General features: G+C 50.5%; 1 protein-coding gene across 1 annotated transcript in view; it reads left to right on the top strand.

The window, feature by feature from the left end:
• The first annotated feature begins 11,518 nt into the window (after positions 1–11,518).
• Positions 11,519–20,127, top strand: part of TMEM63C (transmembrane protein 63C) — a 29,690-nt gene continuing 21,081 nt past the window's right edge. The window contains exon 1 of the mRNA XM_041398061.1: positions 11,519–11,563. The gene's annotated coding sequence lies outside the window, so the exon portion shown is untranslated. The remainder of the gene's footprint in view (positions 11,564–20,127) is intronic.

Consider the following 20,127-nt stretch of genomic DNA (forward strand, 5'->3'; position numbering starts at 1 on the left):
CAGACCAACAGTATGGTTTTAGGCAGCTGGGTTTTAAGCTGTGTAGATTGCCCATTGTGCTGCTTCAGTTGTGCTGAGGAGTTTGATGAGGAGGACATTTATTAACAAAGGAAGAGATGGTAACACGTTTCCAAGGAGTTGCGATATCACATTGTTCATGATGCTCTGGTCCCATCTAGCTGCCCATGCAATGGAGCAACAGCCTGTGTGAAAAAAGGGCTCTAAGCCACAATTTATGATATGCCCTGCTGTGTCAGGAAAGCTGTTGCAAAAATCAACATTTCATTTATTTGCTGCTTGTTGGTGGTGTCAGGAAACAAATTTTTGCAGTCAAGTAAATTTCAATTTGTTGTGCCAGAGCACAACAGCAGGAAGAGAAAATGTTGGTGATAGATGAGAAGGGAGTGTTGTGGAAGGGAAGGCACTCTTGGGCCCAAGCTCAAGGCCAGGGTTGTTGTCCCTGGCTGTTGTCCACTCTCTCCTCCATCCCCCGGCCTTGCAAATGCCCCTGAACTCTGTCCTCATAATGGTGTGGGAATTCTTCCCATAAAAGACTCAAGAATCTTCCCTTCCAGTGCCTATGGCTGCTCCCTTCACCAAACCCTGCCCATAATAAATGTCTCAGCACCAGAGGAATGGCTGAGTGCTGTGGCAAAACCCCCTGCAGAAAAGCTCCAGCAGTGAAAAGAAAAAGAAGGACAAGAGAGGGGAAAGTACCACAGGCATTTTGTCCCTGCAAAGCTCTGAGCATCATCTGCAAGTGCCTGGGTGGTCTTGAATTCCCGTCATCTCCAGCAGACCTCAGTAGCGGATGTTATATCCTGACAACAAGGTGTCATGCTGCCACTAGATGGGACTATTCTTGCTTTCAAGATACTTTAACTATCAGGTAAAGTACACAATAAAACATATCTAAAAACATTTGTCTCAGCTGGCTGATTTGAGCTCCTGAGCCATAATACTCAAGCCAACTGAGCAGACCCATCACTCCCAGGGGCTATCATGGAAACTTATTGGAGCGGGGTTCCTGACATTCTGCATCATTTCCAGGCAAGACATTGCAGGAACAAAGGTCTTAAGGAGTAGAAAATTAAACTAATGAATGGAAATGGTGCTCATTGCAAGGGAGAATTAAACCCCAAACTAACAGGCATGAATATGTGAGGATGGTCTTCCAAAGCAATCTTCTGTCAGGAGAAGCAGCTACTGCTCCAGAAATTGTGTGCTGCCCTTTTTCACAGGTCTGACATCTTCCTTCTCACCCCCAGCTGGCTGCCCAACCCTCGTCTGCCATCACTGGATGCTTTCAGCATTGTGTCAGATTTATACTGGGCACAAGAGGCAGGAGCCCTGGTCTTCCTTTCTGCTTGTGAAGTGTCAAGCACACCTAGGGAATCCTATAAATAATAAATAACAATAACGCATGCACATATTCATAACCAAGTCATTGTTTAAGTAGTGAATATTCAGCACACACCAGATGGTTCTTCTTTCACTGCCTCCAAAATGGAAATGACCAGTTACTAAAGATAAAATATTCCTTCCCTCTGCTGCTTCCCTAGGGCTCCTACTTGTTGTTCTTTTGTAGAACTGCTACTCCCTAGAGAAAAAAAAGCCTTTCAGCCTTGGAAACATTGAAATCAGATCTGAAATATGAAATGTTTCAGCAGAAGCTGCAGATAAATGAACACAGTGTTAAATCAGCTCCAGAAAATAGACTTGGATTAATCCTCCTGCCTGCTGCAGCAGTGCTCTTGGGAGAAGCAATCTCTCTCCCCACTGTCACATGGCTGCTGCCTCTGTCATCATGATGTCCCTCCACTGGGTCTGTAAAAGCAGTTCCTAAATTATTTTTGCTCTTCAAAAATGGTAGCTAGCAGCAAGTGCACTACATGTACCGCACATGACCACCACCCAGCCACACTGCAGGTGGCAACAATTTTAACTCACTGATTTTAATTGTTGCTACACGGAGGGCCAGACTCTGCCTGCTTCATTTCCACCCATGCCAGTTTTCCCCCAGGAAAACTGGCTGCAGTTTTCTTTTATGATCTCTTACATAACATGTACTAAGAGCACCAGGAGCAGAGACCAGGCCCTCAGCCACTCAATGCCAAGTCAAACCATCTTGCTTCTTGCCTTTCTTTGTCCCCATGTGCAACACATAAACTTGCCCAGCTCCATTGAAGGAGATGGTGCCATGCCATGCCATGCCTTGCCATCAAATACTTAGGTAAGAAAGACACTGGTCTCAAACTGTGGCAGATTTAGGAGGACCTTGAGCCCGGGCACTTCACTTTCCAAGCGCACATTTAAGCCCCAGATTTGGTGCAGAAGGGCCATTATCTCTGCCAGTCAGGCGCCCATATGGAGGGGCTTCCCACACTGCTTCCCTGGTCAAGGTGCATTCTGTGCAGCTCTGAGCTAGACGCCTGTTCAGTGTCATCACCAGCCAGGGCATGCTCTGGGCAGCTCTCTGTCCCTGCTGGGGAGGAATAGCATCTTTTCCTGGAGCCAATCTGGCTTGCTTTAAGAGAAGAAATTCAAAGTAGTGTTTAGGAAGAAGAGGCAGAACTATGTCCTCTCCTCAGGAGGCTGGAGGAAGCCCCACGCTCACCTCTTCCCAGCCCCCATGTGACCTGGACTTTCAGGGGAAGTACCTCTTTCTCTGTGAGAGAATGATGGAGGTGGGACTGGGCAAGCTATCCCTACAAATACTGGGGGCAAACCCCAGGCCCCTGAGGCCAATATCACCTCTGGGCTAGACAGGGCTGAAGGGTAAATCTTGTTCTAGGAATATCAACTGCCTAGATGAGCCAAGGAAAAACAATTGAGATGCTACTTTCTTTTCTCAGCTGTAGGAAAAGAAAGCCATGGTTTGATCATGGATAGATGTTTGCCAGTTTTCAGGAATCACCTGGTGTGTTCAGTATCAAACCAATGAAGACCTCAGCACTGCTTTGAGTAAGACTGAGGTTAAGCTGATGGCACTGCATCAAGGTCAGCTTCACGTGAGTCTGCCAGAAGAAAGAGCATGTATGTGTCAGATGGTAATTTCCCTTATCCACAAGCTTCAGGGCACCTCTGAAGGCCAGTGGCAGTCCAAGGACTAAAGAGCCACTGTGGTGTCTCCTGTGGAACAACACCTTCAGTCATATTCTCCCTCCTTGCAGGGGTAGTGACTGAATGAGGAAAACCAGAGGACTTCATTGGAGAAGCAGTGGTTCTCCTCAGGGGAGGACTGTAGGGGATAACTACTGAGGATCACAGCGTAAATAGCAAGAAGAAGAGTGAATTATACCCATCTGAAGACCCACTGAGGAGCTAGGGGAAGAAACAGAAAAACGAAGAGTAAATATAAGGGAGAAGTTCCATAACAGTGGGACTTGGACTTTCTCCAGACTTGTCTTCACTTGCTTCTCTCAAATTCATGTCTGGTGGATTTGGGGTAAGCACAGCCAGCAGCTAGGTTTCCAAAATACGTGCCAGAAGCAGAAGCTAGAATGCGCTTCACTCACAGCTTGGGAAAGGGAGCTATCCCATAGAATTGGAGGGGGTAGCAGGCATTTCTGCTCTGGGAGCAGAGGAAGCACTGGGTGTATACTGGACAGCAGGGACAAGGTCACTTTCGGGGATTCAAGGGGACCAGGGCCAAGAGGAGCCCTGTGGAGAGCTTAGGCGGTGGGAATTCTGGCATGGTGTGGAGGACAGGATGTAAAGGAGCTGGGAAACAAGAATGGAAGAGATGAAGGTGTGGGGATGGAGGGGATCTCGGTGTGATGTGAAAGCTGGAAAGAACATGGGCGGCCAGGGTCAGAATGATCCAGCAGAGAGGCTAGGGTGATCGCAGGGATGAGAGGGTCAGGGGCACTGCTTCCCAGGCACCCTGCGGGCACCGACCCTTCTGGGGCACCCGCCCCCGCCCGGCTCCCCAGCTGCTGCTGGCCCCTCTCCCACACAGCCAGGAAGGGCGGCAGGTCCACGCGTGACAGGCCATCTGTCACATCCTGAGGAACGACCGGCGGGCTGCTGGGGACAGACTGGCACATGAAGAGACACAGCGGCCCGGCCCGGCCCGGCCCGGCCCGGCACAGCACGGCTCTGGGCGTGGCAGGGATGCCGGGCCGGGTCGGCAGATGGCGCCGGGAACCCGCCGGGCGCTGCGGGAGGAGCGCGAGGAGGAAGGAGCTGCGGAGAGGGGAGGGGAGGAGTGCGCGGCCTGCCCGCGGTCTCACAGGGCGAGGACGTTTGTGGGTGTGCGGTGGGAGCTGTTCACCTGTTCAGTGCCATCACCAGCCATCCATCACTACCCAAGAGAAATCTCTGCCCTGTCTCCCTCTCCAGCTCCTCTGGGGATCCCCCAGCCCTGCAGCTCTTTCTTCACCAGCAGGACCCACATGCAGAGCAGCATCCCCCAGCCACAGCTCCCCAAATTGCCACTGGTCAGGACTGCAGTCCTCAGTACAGGAGGATAAAAGGTACATCAGATGTGAATCCTACCCAGCAGTGGGATGTTCTTTTGCCACATGGCTAAATATGCTCCAGGAGTCCTCCAAACTTTGCTTGGGAGGTGCAGTGCTTTCTCCTTGTTTGTTACGCCACATATTACACCGGTCACCAACAGAGAGCAAAAGAGCTGCTGCATGTGCCTTGTCTCAGTATGGTGGAGCTCTCCCTCCGACACTAGCAGATCTGCTGAAGCAGTGGCAGAGCTGCCAGTAGCTGAGCTGCCTGGGAAGGTGGATGAGGGACCAGATAGATGTAGGGCTGTGATCAGCAGTGACCACCACTGTTCTCCTTGTCGTGGGGTGGCTTTATAAGCCATAAATTGTTTGTCATTCACTCACATTTCCCTTTTGGTTTCAGTTCAGTTGAGCATTCCCAGCTTCTCCCAGGTGTAACTCCAGCCTGATAAACTCCATATTTTCTCCACCTGAGTGGTCCCTTCATTTCAGTGCATGTGGAAAGGAAGGGAGGGATAAAGGAGGTGCAAAGAATAGAACCATAGAATCAGAGTGGTTTGGGTTGGAAGGAACTTTCTACATCACCTAGTTCCAATGTCCTGCCATCAGCAGGGACACCTTCCACTACAACAGGTTGGTCAAAGCCGCATCCAGCCTTGGCCTTGAGCATTTTCAGAGATGGGGCCACCACAATTTCTCTGATCATCTACTCTGACAGTAAAGAATTTCTTCCTAATATTTCATCTAAACAGTCTTACGTTCAGTTTGAAGCCACTGTCCCTTGTCCTATCACTACATGCCCCTGCAAGAGTCCCTTTCCAGCTCTCTTGTACACTGCCTTTAGGTACTGGAGGGCTGCTGGAGCCTTATCTTTTCCAGTCTGAACAATCCCAGTTCTCTCAGCCCATCTTCACAGAAGATGAATGAAGTTGCATGTGATAAATTATACACACAGTAAAAATATAGGTAAAGCCAGCAGCATGAGCAGGGAAATTAATAAATAATTCTTTGTTGTCGACTAGGCTCAAATGTTGACCACATGTTCCAGGCAGAGAGATGGGTGAAACAGCTTGTCAGTGGGTCAGAAGAGACACAGGGAGATGTTGTGTACTTCATTCCCTGGCTTCACCAGGGAACACCTTGCTGCAAAGTGCTGTGGATGTCCTTATTTTATATGTTTCTGAATCTCTTTCAAGAACAATGTGTTTGCTGGTGAATGGGAGAGGACACTAAAGGAGCATCATGCACCTGCTCTGTTATTATGCTGTTCTCAAGGTGGTTGCTGCCAGCCACTTCCAGAAATAGAATGACAGCTACACAAACAAACTTGTTTTCTGACCTAAACCAGCCCCTCTCTTTTTTTTTTTTAATTTTTTTTTAAATTATTCTGGCACTATTCTTTACATAGAAGAAGGGCCAATGTGCTACTTAGAAAATATATTTTTGTGGAATATTTTGTTTATGAGACAGCCTATTTAGAGTTAATGACTTTCACAAAGGACTGTGCCACTGTGCATTAGCTAGCTGTGCTGCTGGCAACTGTTTTAGTCAGGGAGAACATCAGTGCATTGAGTGTTTGCTCCCAGGAAGGCTGGCATGTGGGCAGACACAGCCCGCGTGCAGAGCCCCGCATTCAGCCAGAACAGTATGGTTCATTTCATGATGTGCATCTTCCTCACTGCCTCTCCTAGCCCAGCCTGTTATCTTACATCTTTCCCTATATTCCGCTGCCATTCTCATTAAAACTACCACCACTTTTCCCTCGTCTATCTGCAATCAGTCTTTCATTGCTCTAAATGTCATAAAAATGCCATTTACTGCTTCAGAAGGTCAAGTGCTCAGCCTTGACCTTTTTCTTCTATGTCAGGAATTACCAGTTGCACTTCTTGAAGCAGAGGGGTCATTTCCCTGAGATTTCCAGAAAACATTTCACTCTGACCCATGACCTCCATTTCAAGCTCCATATAACCATGTATTTATTTTGTTTCTCTCTCATACACCTTTGTCTAAGAGAGGGAGATGTGTTTTACACAGAGTGAATGAACCCATGTTCCTTTCTGCATCCATCTCCCCAAGGAAGTGGCACGGCACGTCCCAGGCTTTGACAGCAGACACGAGGGGCCATGCCAGAATGTCTGCTATTGAGGGTAGGTGAGCAGCAGGCCTGACCTGTGGGGAAATGCAGACTACCTCTTCACAGAATAATGCAAGGATGTTTGATGCACAAAAGCTGGACTGGGGCTATCAAGTGCAAGCCTGAATGCCTAGCTCTCCACTGGGCCTTTCTTCAAGGAGGTGAGTGAACTGTTCCATGTTGTTATCAGGGTACGGTAAAGCAGAGGAACATTTGATTAGTGGCAGGTTGTTGGGGTGAAGAGAGGAAATCCCCAAGCAAGGAGTTGCACCATTTGCTTGTGGTGATGCAGGAGCAGGTGGGAGCATCCACAGACACTGCTGCAGGCAGGAGTGGCTGACAGCCGGGAGGGCTGGGGATGGCATTTGTGAAGATGACCATGTTGGGTTTAGGCTGCTGTGGGGACTCGGACAACTTGAGCTGCCTGTGCTGAGGGTCCAGCTATGGTGTCTTTTGGAGCAGGGCTGGTGGTGTCTGGGCAGCACCATGGGAATATCTTGCTTACCCAGGCCAGCCAAGGAACAGAGATACAGAGTCACAGAGAAATCCTGTGCCTGCAAGTATTGAACCACACTGTCCCACCTGACTGGCAACTAGGAAGAGACAATTAGCATATTTTAATGCAACTGCTTAGTGCATGGTCACACGGCCTGGGTGGTGGGTGATTTTTGAAGCAGATTTGAAATTATAAGCATGCAGACACCAAACCTCAAGGGAGCTGGCATGGGGGAACGACGATTTCCCAACGTAGTAGTTTTGGTCCCAATTTCTCACCTATTCCTAATGGCAAGCTGCCTTCAAAGAGCCCTGAGAAGGTCCGGGGTGAGCACTTGAAAATTAAGAAATTAACTTTTTTTAATTAACGCAACTGAGGTGCGTGGTGTGATGGTGGCTCAGCCTCTGCTGGAGCTCTTCTAGCTCCTCCTTTTGCGCAGCTTAAGTCCCGTGGGAAGGAGAAGCACCTTGCTTGGGGCCCGGGGTCGCCGCCAGGCAGCCCCCAGAGGAGGGCATAGAGCCCTCCCCGGCTGTGCTTGTGCTGCAGCCGCCTCCGCCGCATGTCGGGGGGCTGTGCGGGGGGCGCTGCCCCTCATTCGGGCTCTGGGAGCGGGCTGTGCAGCGTTCCCTGGCCGGGCTGGGGCTGGGGCTGCCTCAGCCCGGGTGGTACCCGCAGCTCCCCCGCCCTCCGATGTGCGCACTGCAAGGAGCTGCTGCCGACAGGAGCTCCGTTTCCTTAGTTACGGCAGGCGGGAGATATTCCGGGAAGGAGGCAGGCAGCGCTGGGAAAGGCCGGCAGGTCTGTGGGGAGACAGCCCTGGCGGCCCGGGCTTCACCAGCCCCTCACACCGTGTCGGAGCCCCCTGGGCTCCGTCTCCCGGCTGTCCGCCCGGTGCCCCGCAGTCCAGAGCGAGGGATGCCGGGCGCCCACGGCCGGGACCGGAATGGGCACAGAAGGGCTGCAGGGCCGTGCCAGGGAGCATCCAACCAGCACGGCGGGGAGAGCGCGCCTCCGACCTCCGCAGGTGCGAGCTTCCGTCTCTTCCCAGGGGGAAACCCCCCACTTGTCCGGGGATGAGAAGAGATTAATTCCTGCTTTTGCAGCAAGAAAATAATGTAATGATTCTATCAGCCCTCCAAGGAAATAGTAATTCTCTCCTAGAAGCAGTTTGCAGATAAGAAAGTCTGGCACCACATGCAGGACTGTGCAATGCCATTTTGTGCTTTTGCCCATTTCTAGCCTCATCTCCCAGGTTCTGTATCCAGGCCTGCCCACACTGCAAAGCCCCACGGAGCCCTGCACTGGCTCCCACCCCTGCACCAGGGGCTCAGGGCTCTCTTCGATGTTTGCCTACAGGCAGCCATTTGCCACGGGCTGGCATGCTGTGCTCACCACACTCCAGCTGGCCCACTCATCCTGGTGAGGAGCAGCCAGCATGGGGATATCCTGGCAGAGCCATGTGCCATGCCAGCCTGGGCTGCCAGCCTGGGACACAAACACAGTCCAGCTGGCTCCAGGTGTAGGGATCAAGGAATAAAGGGTGTTTCCATTGCCTGACCCTTCAAGTTTGCCACCGATCTGGGCAAATTGCAGATTTCCAGTTTCACAAGCATCAGCTCCATAAGGGTATTCAAAGGCACATCTCCAGCTAAAGGCCACACCTTTGACAGTATTTAGCTCTGAAGTTCAGAGATACTGGTGCTGCCCAAGGGTAAACCAACAGCTTTTTTTAAAAAACATAGACACAATAGCCTTTTTCTACAGATGTTATTCTAAGGAACAGTCGCACCATTTTGCTTGAAATGTGTCTAGAGAAATTCAGCCTGAGTCCCTCAGTCTTCCTGGAGAAATTCAGCATAAATATTAAAGCCATAAATGACAGAAAAGAGGAATTACAATTGAGAGATTCATACAGACAGCAGAATGCAGTGCTAGAGTCCCAGCTGCCCAACATCCTGTGCCTCATCCTCCTGCTGCCTCTGGCTGCAGCTCCACATCTCTCCCACACTACTGCAGGGTTCTAAGCGATGCAGGAAGGAGGTATTGTGCTCCTTCACACACAGAGCTGGAGCTGAGCCACACACCACTCATGGTTCTCAGGCATGTGGAAGACTTAAAAACCATGAGCCCTTGTGAGACTGCACCTGTAAGGTTTTTTTGGACCAAAATCATTGCCACTGAGGCCCAGTATATAACAGAAAATGAAGGAATTTTTCTCCCTTTTGGGGCTGGTCTCTATTTCCTTTTTTGTTTATAATTCTATTCTATTCTATTCTATTCTATTCTATTCCAACTAGGCACAGTCTGGGCCAGAGGCAGGAAGAAACAAGTATCTCCAAGGAATGATTTACTCACAGGCAAGGTTTGTCCAGCTTTGTGTGATCCCTGATGTCTTGGCAGGCCAAAGGAAGGGGAGAGGGTGTTCCTTTGGGACTGGGGCAGCTCACCAGCAGCAAGGTTGCCAGATCTGCTCAGAGGTCAACATTTCCCAGCAGTGTTTGCCAATGTAAGTGATCAAACATGTTAGCTTCTAGTTCAGTAAGTCAGAGAAGCCACGCTTCTTCATTGCTCACAAATAGGAGATCAAATATTGGGGACTCAGTGGCAGATCACAGTCATGAGGCATTCTAGAAAATCCCCATGGATTTGTTTCTTCCACAAGCTCCCATTACTAAGCTTCATGGTGGTCTCTGCTCTCTCCTGAGGTAGACAGTGTCTCCTGATGCACGGCAGCAGTCAAGGTCTCCAAGCTTCAGTGATGCTGTAGGACTGGCATTGGCTTATCTGGAGTGAAGAGGGCAAGCTGTGTGGCTTCTGCTCATCATACATATGGCTAAAGAAGATAGCAGTGAAAGAGATTTGGAAATTTATTTTTACTCAGCTTCTCCCTAAAGTTTTAGGCATGTGTTGATTGGGCTATGGTAGCTCCTGGTTGGAGATAAAGTCTCATTTATATGAAATTCATTTACATGAAACTGAAGTTTTGTCAAAAGTCATCATGTTGTAGCCAACCTGTTCTCTGCACCGTGCTCCAGCAGACCAGAAGTCAGCTGAGTGCCACCTCAGCCTTGGGGAGCCTAAAAAAAGAAAGACACTACAAAGACACTACAGGGGATACCGGGCTTTCACCCCTTAGTTCCTCATGGTGTGTGAGCTGTGCCAGCCATCTCCACTAGCAGTATGAACGAAGATTCTTTGCTGGCAGCTCTTATATTATATTCATCCCCCGATGCTTCTCCCAGTGATTTTCGTAGCTGTGCTTGTGAGGCTGGAAGGTCCTTTACTTAAATGGCTGGGGTTTAACCACTGGACTGTGCTTCTTCAGCCCCAAACCGATGAAATGAGCCAAAACAAGCTTTCAGAGGATGCTGCAGAACAACATTATTTACTCAGCATCTGGAGAAGTCACAGATGTGGGACCCCCAGGTCCCCAGAATGAGGTGGGAGCAATGAAACACTTGGCATGTCAGTGAGACTTCTCTTCAGCAACATTCTTGTGACTGCTCCCTGGTAGTGCACTTGCAGATGTGTCTCTGACCACCACTTGGGAACAGTGCTGGCCGTGCAAGACACCCAGTAGTGCAGCCCTGAGCGTGCTGCGGGTGGTTTCGCCAGCACAGAGTGCACTGCCTGCATTCTGACAGATTGGAGAAATGGGGAACAGGCTGGGATGCTCATGGAAAACAAGGTTCTCAGCATCCCTTTACACTTGGTGGGTCAGGTTCCTCTCTCTCCTGCCTGTCATTCCTGATGAAGGCAGAGACCTTCTGCAGGAACACGACCCCTAGGAAGTCTCTTAGCCACCACCCCTGCTGCCACCTCTTCCAAGCATCTGAGCAATGCTTCATTAAGGGGAGAGTTTTTGCAAACGGTGTTGAGGTCTCAGATGTACCCTACCACTGCGGGGCTGATCCCCGTGTGCCCCACTGCCGCGGCTGATGGCCCCTGAGGCCCGCTCCTCTCTCCCCGGGGCGCACGCCGGGCATTCATCCCGAGGAGCCCGAGCGCCGCGTGAGCTGCTCGGAGCGGCGGATGCGGCGGGCACAGCCTCACAGCCAGAAATAGCCTGAGACGCGCAGACCCCGCACCCAGGCGTTCTGCCGGCAGCTCCCCGCCCGCTCCCCGCTCCGAGCGCCGGGGCCGCCGCCTCGCCCCCTCCTCCCCGCACGGATGCCAGGGGCGCACGGTACGCAGAGCGGCGGGGCTGCCCGATCCCGCTCGGGCCGGGAGGCGGCTGCGGCTCCCCACGCGGGTCCCGGAGCTCCGGCAGCGCAGGCCCGGGCCCCAGCACGGTGAGGCGGCGGCAGCAGCCCGAGCACCGCAGCCCGCGGCCCGCGGCCTCTCCGCCGCAGCGGGGCGGCCGGTGCCGGGCCCGGGCCGCTGCCGGGCTGCCCGAGGCCACCGCGGGGAGGGGAGGAGGGAGGCGGCGGGCGCGGGGCTCGGAGCGAGCGGGGCCGGGACCCCCAGCAGGTCAGTGCGGGCGGGAGCGGCGGCAGGACGGGAGCCGCGGTCCGGGCTGCGGGGCTCGGCGGGCAGCGGGGCTCCAGCGAGAGGGACTGGGGTGCAGCACGGGGCCGGGGCGCGACCCGGCGGTGCGGTGGCCGGGGTGGGCAGGGAGCGTGCGTGGGACTGAGCCCGGCCTGCCCACGCCGGGCTGCGCCTGCCGGTGCGACTGCGGCGGGGGATGCTCGCTGGGCGGGTGAGCCAGCGTCTCCTCGGGCAGCCCTGGGACAGCTCGCCAGGGCCGTTCTGCGGGTCCGGGGGGCACGGACGGGTTTGGGTCGGTGCTGTGGGAGATTTCTGGGTACTTGGCTCTGTTTAGACACTGTTTGCCCGTGGACCATGTACCAAAGTGTTTGCAACTAATGCTTGTGTCTGCCAGCCTGATGGGTGGATAGGGCCCAGCAAGGCACAGGGTCTTCCCTGGGCTGCTGGAACAAGTTGGTGGCAGAAGCAGGGAGCGAGCCCCAGCCCCTCAGTGTCCCTCTCCCAGTGTACTGGCCTATGCCGCTGGCCGTGATGGGAGATAAAATGTCACCCCACCACTGTGTCATGTCATGGCTTGTGCTCGTCCCCACGTCATCCTGGCCACAGAATTCGCCTTCTGGGAGCTACACCTGAGGGTGTTAGATATGCTTTGTGCTGGCAGGGGAGAGGAGGGGTAACCTCTCCCCATTTCTCCCTCCAGTTTTGTTATACTGATGATTTTGAGAGGGCTGGTATGTCGGGGCAGTCTAATGCTCTTACCCAAGCTGCTCTCCCCCAGTCTTCAACTTCATCCAGATTTGTCCATGGATGAAGGCCATGCCTTCTCCCTTGCTTGCTTCCCCATTCTCACTATCAGCACAGTGGGTTTGCTATTCAGAAACCTCCTGAACAGAAGGAGTGTTTTCCAGGAGAATGAGAGAGACCTTTGTCTGGCTGACAGATGTTATTTCTGCATGAACATCTTTTTCCTTTTAACTGTTTAGCCACCATCTCCAGGACTGAGGTACATGCCAGCCTTTTCCCCTTTCAGAGAGTTCATGGGGGTGCAGGGTGTGAAGGGAAAACTGGGTGGGGAAACAAGGTATGAGAAAGCACTTTGTCCCATGTGGAGATTTACAGTTCTGTAAAACTGGTCAGGCTGCCTGTCTGAGCAGAAAGAGAGACAGCAATATACGCTATTTGAGAGAAAAGGTGCTCGTGTAGTGATTTGCAGTGTTTATTCAGAGAGGAGACGATAGAAAGTGGGAAAAATAGGGAGCAGAAAGACTGACTCTGATACCAGACCAGAGCCTTGGCCTCGCTGCCTTCCCTGCTGCCCTGCAAAGGGGTGGTCAAGGCTGGGCAACAGATGGAGAGGGAAGCAGAAGCAGCTCCTTCAGGAAGGATTTGTCGAAAGTGTCCTGGCAAAGAGCCACTGGCAAACAAATAAGTAATAAATAAAAGCAGGGAGGCCACCAGCACCCCTGCAGCCTCTGACTCCATAGCACATATGGGCTTTTCTGGCTTCCCTGTGAGCTTAAACCTCTGCCTTCTTCCCGTGGCTCCTGAAACTCCTTTCCAATGCATTTCAGCTTTGGTTTTTAATTGTTTTTATTTTTTAAATTTTATTTTATGATAACATTTGAATTGCTCTGTAATGACTCTCCTCTTCAGAGCTTTCCCTGAAGTTAACTATTTCATCTCTGGTTTGGTGGCTGCTGACAATGGTAAGCAAAGGGTGGTCCTGTGCAGGACAGAAATAGTGGTGCTTGCTGGGGATGCTGATCAGGGGTGTGTGTAGGCCCTTGCAGGTAAATACTGTCCTCTTTCCATGCAGAGCCTTCTGGCCCGTGGGAATATAAGGCAGATTTCAGCACAGCTTCAGAGCCTGCATCTGCACAGTTGTAAAAGGATGAATGTCTCTGCTTTAAAATACTCCTTGCAGGCGATACTCTTATCTTAACAGACTTCGAGAGCTTTCTGAAAACACAAAGAAGAGGGAGAAATGCTTCTAGCACCCACAAGTGAATTCAATTGATATTAAACTAATCAATCACCTAAACTCCTTGGCAAACATCAGTATGCTGTGCAAATGCTGGCTCCTCCATGAGTCCTACAAACACCAAAGCCTTCTACTGTTGTCACTCCTGTGTTTTTTACTTACTTTAGTTGCTGTAAACATATTTTGTGTACTTAGCCCTAAGACCAAAGAAAACGTTGCATTGCTGATGTGCTGTGCTCAGAGCAAAAGCGGGTTTGCTTTGAGATTATTTCAGGAGAAGCAGCTCCAGTCCTAATTTCCTTCAGCTATGGCTTGAACACATTCAGTCCCTAACCAGCTGTCACAAGAGAACTTAGAGCTTTAAAAGATCCCACTTGGCATCTACCTGCACTTTAAGGTGCCTAAATATCCTTTCAAAGCTTGTTTGAAGTTACTGCTTCAAATGTGTCTGAGACTAGTAATTAGGCTTTTATCACACCTTGGTATTAGGTGGGGACAATGTCAGCAGTTTGCTCACGCTGTTACTGCAACAATGGGACAGACAGAGAGCTGTGCACAGCCCTTCCCATCAGCTGGGCACTATTGTTGCTGGTTAATGGGTGAGAAAGGGCACAGCAAGTCCCCCTGGGTCTCTCTACAGAGTAGCTTGGAGAGGGGCACAGACTTACCTCTGCCAGCCTGCTGCCCTTGTCCCTGTGTCACTCTCACCTAACATAATGTTGTCCAGTCTCTGAGGAGCATGAACACCATTGCATAGGAGCATTTCAACATTGGAATCAATTGTTTCGTTCCAAGTAGAGTCCCCATGAGAAGCTGGGGTACCATTTTGACCAAAGAGGCGTTCCTTGCAGTCCTAGTTTGGTCTTATTTATTTGGTAAATAAAGATGTGTTTAAAATGGAGTACAGGAGAAGGGAGATTCAATGCTCCTGTTCAATCGGAGCTGTGTGAAAACTTTGGGTGACCTGATCCCCCCTCCCCAGCACCAGTCTTGTGTCTTGTCATCTGCAGATTTGTGGGTGAACAGAGAGGAAGGCAGGATCTGAACAAAGACAAGCTCCACTGCACCCCCAAGTGCTAAAAGGCAGCTTGTGAGAGGTGGAAAAACATGTCATCATGCAATTTTGAGCTCCTCTAACAGAGATAGGAAAGTGCTCTGGCCCTGCTTCACTGGAAAATGCTGGGAGTTGGTAGCAGGAGAGAGCTGGGGCAGGAGGTGATGGAGATTGAGACAATGAGCCCCTTAATGTGCTGTGCTGGATGGGCAAGGGGAGACCGAAATTCAGAGAAGCTGGGGGTGCGGGAGTTATGGCAAACAACAGTTTTGGAAATGTAGCTGGGGAGTGGCTCCCAGCTGTTGCCCAAAGTGAGCCTGTGGTATCCTGGGGCAAGGTCTGGGGCCTCTGCACTGGCCAAGCTGCAACCCTGTAGGAGGAATCCTCTTACCCATGCAGCAAGGTGCTCCACACTAAGCTGACACACCAGGGAAGTGGCACAGGCTGAGATGCTGAGATCATGTGAGGGCTGGCAAGCTGGGGGGTGACTCCTGAGACATGAAAAGTGGCTGGCCATGGACCACAGGCACCTGTGCAGCTGGGATCCCAGCCAGCACTGGGATAGCCTCTGGTAACGTGGGGCTTGGGACGCACCTGGCTGGAGGATCTGGTTCCAACAGCAGGCTGGGATGGTCTTCTTGGCATGGCTGTGGTTTGGAGCAGAATGTTCATACTCTGAGATATTCAAAACCTGCCTGGACACAGCCCTGAGGAACCTCTTCTAGCTCAGTACTTTGAGGGAGGCGGGACTACAGGACCTCCCTTCAGCCTCAGTGCTTCTGAGTTTATTTGTCCTGTCTTCTGACAAATTCAGTCACCATGGAGTAATCCCCAAGGCAGCATTAGAGAAATGACCAGAAGCTGAAGTTTGTCTAGCTTCCCTTTGTCTGCAAGCAGCATTCTGGAGGTTTCTACAAGAGTAGAAGACTGGCAGGGCTTGCAGGCTCCAGGCTGAAGGCATGCACTGTTCATTGTGTTTCTGGGCTGCTTTTCGCAGGGAGGGCAGAACCATGTGGAAGTATAATGGCAAAGAGGACAGAAAAATGAACCAAACTTTATAGACTTAAGAGCAAACTTGGTCTGTGCCTTGTTTGGCTCTTGACCTGCTGCTGAATAGGACGGATGAATTAAAGTCAGGACTTTAATTAATGATCAGAAAGCCACGACCTAAGTACCTGTTTTTAATCTCGGTGTGTTTGTGCACTTCTGCTCTCTTCCTAAGGACAAGCTGATTCTCACTGATGAGCATGATGTGTTGCTTAGGGCTGAGCAGGAGGCTGCACTGTGCTTAAGTGAGTGGGTTTATAGCTAACATATGGTTTTTTAGATACTTAATGTCTATATTTCTTGCATTACAAAATGGTGAGTGATGCATCTCTTACTAGATATCACTTAATTATTTATTATAAATTTGGTCCAGCTGTATTTCAATGGAAAATGCAGTCCAATTGAAAATGCAGAATGTGAGCATTTAAAAGGTGGTTTCTGCTTGGTTAAATAAAACTGCTTAAAATGTATGAGTCCACAAAAGAAAAGAGAATAAGTTTATGAAGACATTATTTATATCTGTAATTAATTTAACAGTACTATACTTCTATACTGTATTGTATTATTATAATGCTGTATCATTGGAACAAAATTTTATTATAGGAAATACAAAATATAGCCAGTGATATAATCTGATTATTTCTGACATTTAAGAATTCAGTACTAGTAAAGATTATCCTCTCACAGTTCATCTTCATTAGGCTTTGAAAAGGAACCTGGCTTTCCTGTGTTAGCGTGCAGTAATTTTTCAGAACTTTTACTAAACTAATCCGTGTACTAAGTTAATGGAAATATTTTTTCCCCTCTACTTTCAAGAAAGGTTGTGGCTGTCAGAACCACTTTTGCAGTTCATCAGCTCCAGTTTCTCAGCCACTGAGCAGATCTGGCAGCATGGACATACTGCATGAATTTCCAGTGACTTATTTTTCACTGATGAGCAGGATCTGAGGTCTTATCATGGAGGTTTTAAGAACTTCCAGTTTTAAATTGGCTGTCTTTTTAATTTAAAAAGTTTTTAGTTCAGACAAAATCTGATTACTTTTCAGTCAAGTGTATGTTTCCAAGAGTCATAATTCTTTTTTTTTGTTCTGGTTCCAAGTCCTCTTTATTGCTTTTTCGTTTCATATTACTGCTGCTAATCTTCTCATCAAGCAGTTTCATTTGATTTTTCTGTTGGGAAGTTTTCATCAAGCTCAATTTTCTTTTATCCAAGTTTTTATTTTCTTATGTTTTCTTCCATAAAATTTCATCAATTTCTTACTTCTTTAAAAACAAACCCCAAACAAAGGGAATATTAATAATAATTGTGGTAGTGGCTGTGTATCTCCTGAGAATTGTGCATTTTAGAGACTTACATGTTTTGTTCAGTCATTTCAGGAGTCAGAGGATGGATGGCTTTGCAAATAGAGTCCTCTGATATCCTACACATTGGGCTGGGAAAAGCTAGCTGTGGAAAACTTTAGTAACGGAGAGAAACTATGACCATGTCCTAGGTCTTGTGTTAGGTACATACATACATTTGGATGACCATAGCTTTATGTCTGCTCCAGGTTTCAGGCTCCCTTCATCCTGGCAGCTAAGTCTGAAGGACCAGCTGTTTATTTGAACAGTCTCTGCACAGAGTTAAACTTGAGGGGTTTCATTCCCTCCATTATGGGAAGGTGAATTTCAGCCCTCCTAAAAGGCGTGTTGAAGTTTGTTTCAGCAGAGAAGAGATGTCACTCCATATTTCTTTGGACCTTGATTTTTAGCTTTTTGGGGGTATTTTTTGTTTTGGGGTTGTTTGTTTGGGGTTTTGTTGTTGTTTTGGGTTTTGCTTGTTTGGGTTTTGTTTTATGGAAAATATCCTAGAGGCAGCATCAATTTCTGTACATGTGTAGCCTTAAAAGTCCAATACTCAGGGGAATCTATCCACCTCCTCAGCTGCCCATGGGAGTCCTCCATGTCAGTGCTGTGTCCTCTCCATCCCCTGGGGCAGGAGGAGAGCTGCACAGCCATCTGATGGGACCCTGCTGACCCTTGGCTCCAGTCCTGCTCTCGGTGCTGCAGGCTGGTGTGCTCCCTCAACACCCCGAGGAAAGCTCTCTTGTTCCTCAGAGCTCGCCTTGTCTGAGAGGTAGAAAGCAGGGAGAGTGTTTGTTTCAGCAGGTATCTCCCCCCGGACTGAACAGAGCCGAACTGAGTAGCTGGGTTTTGTGGCCATGCCCTGTGCGTGGCCAGCCTGGTGCTCTGCACAGCAGCAGCAGCAACACTGTTCAGTTCAGTCTCTCGGGTTCAGTCTGGTCCTGCAGCTCTGGATCTCTCTGTGATATGGTGAGCATTAGGAGGAGCCTTTCCAGTGTTCTCCTGTGGCTCCTCACACCTGGCTTTTGTTACTTCTTGGTCCCATCCCTCCAGCGTGACATTCATGTGCCCTGTGACAGAGCTGTGCTGCCAGGAGAAGCATGGAAAGCTGCTGGGCAGGGTTTGGAGACCAGTGTGTCCTGCAGGTATCAGTGTATCGTCAGGGAAAGAGCAACAGCGTGAGATTCAGCTTCACTTAAATGTCGGTGCCACTGCTCTGGGCTGCCTGTTCAGAGCTCTGCTCACCCTCCCAGAGCTGTGGTTGGCACAAGGATGTTGGCATGAGCCAGAACCTCCATAGCTTCTGTGGTTGTACATATTTTTGTCTCTAGTGAGTGCAGGTGTGCTGCTAGCAATAGTGGAGCAGAGGGATGTTTTGCTGCAGGATGTGTTCTTGCCTTACTGGAAATGCTGGTTGCCCCAGGGAGGTGGCAGCTGTGCTGAGGTCTCATGCATTCACACCTTGCATTTTCCCAAACTGGCTGGAGGTGTTTCCAGGAGGAGAGACGTTTCCTAGAGCAGGGACAGCAGCTATGAAGCACAGTGAACACCAAACTGCCCCTTATGTCAGTCACATAGTGGATGAGGAGGTGGAGACCCTCACTCATTTAGTAAATATCTTGCTGGTACTGCAAAGGCTGAATGTGGGATCAGGTTCTCAGCGTGGTCAGTGCAGAGCCACAATACATGGTGGCAAGTTGGGATATGCTGGCTGGGGATGCAGGAAGGGAGAACAGCATGTACAAAGCCAGGCATAAACCAGGAGCCTTGTCCGGGCCAGGATACCCAGCCATTCCACAAACACCTCCATTTCAATGCTGCATCCCCAAACATCCCTTCCAAAATGGACACAGAGCCTGTCTCATTCCAGGGCCTCAACAGCTGCTGGGCTGTGGAGAGGCTTGCAGTGGCTCTTGCTAGGACACTGATTCCTGCAGGATGGGGGAATCAGGGAGAAAGATACCATCCTGCTGACACCCCAAATCTCAGCCAGCTGTATTCCTACTGCTGGCTCTGCTGTACCCAAACCACGCTGGAAGGACAAGAAGGCATGAACTTGGGGAAGTTTGTTTTGCAGCCATCTTCTGCAGTGCCTCGTGTTTAATTTCCCATTCTTTTCTGGTCCATGTGAGCAGTGTTTATGAGGAGGGCAGGGGGTGGCTGCCTGAGGACCCTGTGCTGCTGGCAGAGTGGGCGAATCAGCAGAGGAGCTGCCAGCCCTTCCCTGAGCTGCCTGTGTGGCCCTGTGTGCAGGGAGGGTAGGCTTGTGAAGAGAAGCCAGGGACAACCTCTCTGCCTTCCCTGATCCTAGACAGCCTTTTTCCAAGGCTGAATTGTCCATGAAGCATCTCTGATGGTGCCTTTTGGATGCAGGCTGTTTCAAAGGATGCAGCCCCCCAGCAGACCTGCCAGGCTAGGCTGGCAGCCCCCACGCAGTGTTGTGTTGTGTGCTCTTGCAGCGGAAAAAGCTTGCAGGTCACTCTGTGACCACCCCGCTGCCAAATCTGCCATCTGTCTCACATCCTCTGGGTGATGCTGTGCCTCCCAGCCCACGGCTTCTCTTCTCCCAGTGCCTTGTCCCTTTCCCAGCCTGGCTGCTGTACATGTCCAGATGTGACACTTCCTTCTCTGCCTGAAGGGGAAAAAAAGCATTTCTTGTGTTTTTCTCCATCACGTCTGTCACTCCCTGCCCCCCTTGCGCTGGTGTGGGCAGCTGCTGGCCAGTGGGTATAGGCAGAACAGGGCAGGACAGCAGCACAGTGGGTGCAGGCAGTGCCAGCCTGCAGCACTGGCAGAACAGAGTCTGTTTGCTGAGCATCTGTGTCCCATTCATCCCCTGTGCTGGGCCACCTGCCTGTGATAGGTGTGAATTGGAGGGGAATCGTGAACCCCAGTTCTTGTCCCAAAAGTCCTATGATTTCCTTCTTACCTCTGGTGCTCCAGGGCCATTTGACTCCCCAGATCCTTTCCATGGAGGAGATGAGAGCATGCTGGTGGGTGTGATGGGCTGTCTGCTCTGCTGTGCACTGCAGCTGGTAGAGGATTGTAGCTGTGCTTAAGTGTTGTGGGCAAGGGGAATTCGTGGGGATGATGCAGGTTATGGGGACAAGTCTTGTCACC

This window comes from Onychostruthus taczanowskii, unplaced genomic scaffold (assembly GCF_017590055.1).
Source record: "Onychostruthus taczanowskii isolate IOZ18803 unplaced genomic scaffold, ASM1759005v1 scaffold1, whole genome shotgun sequence".
In the NCBI taxonomy this organism is placed as follows: Eukaryota; Metazoa; Chordata; class Aves; order Passeriformes; family Passeridae; genus Onychostruthus; species Onychostruthus taczanowskii.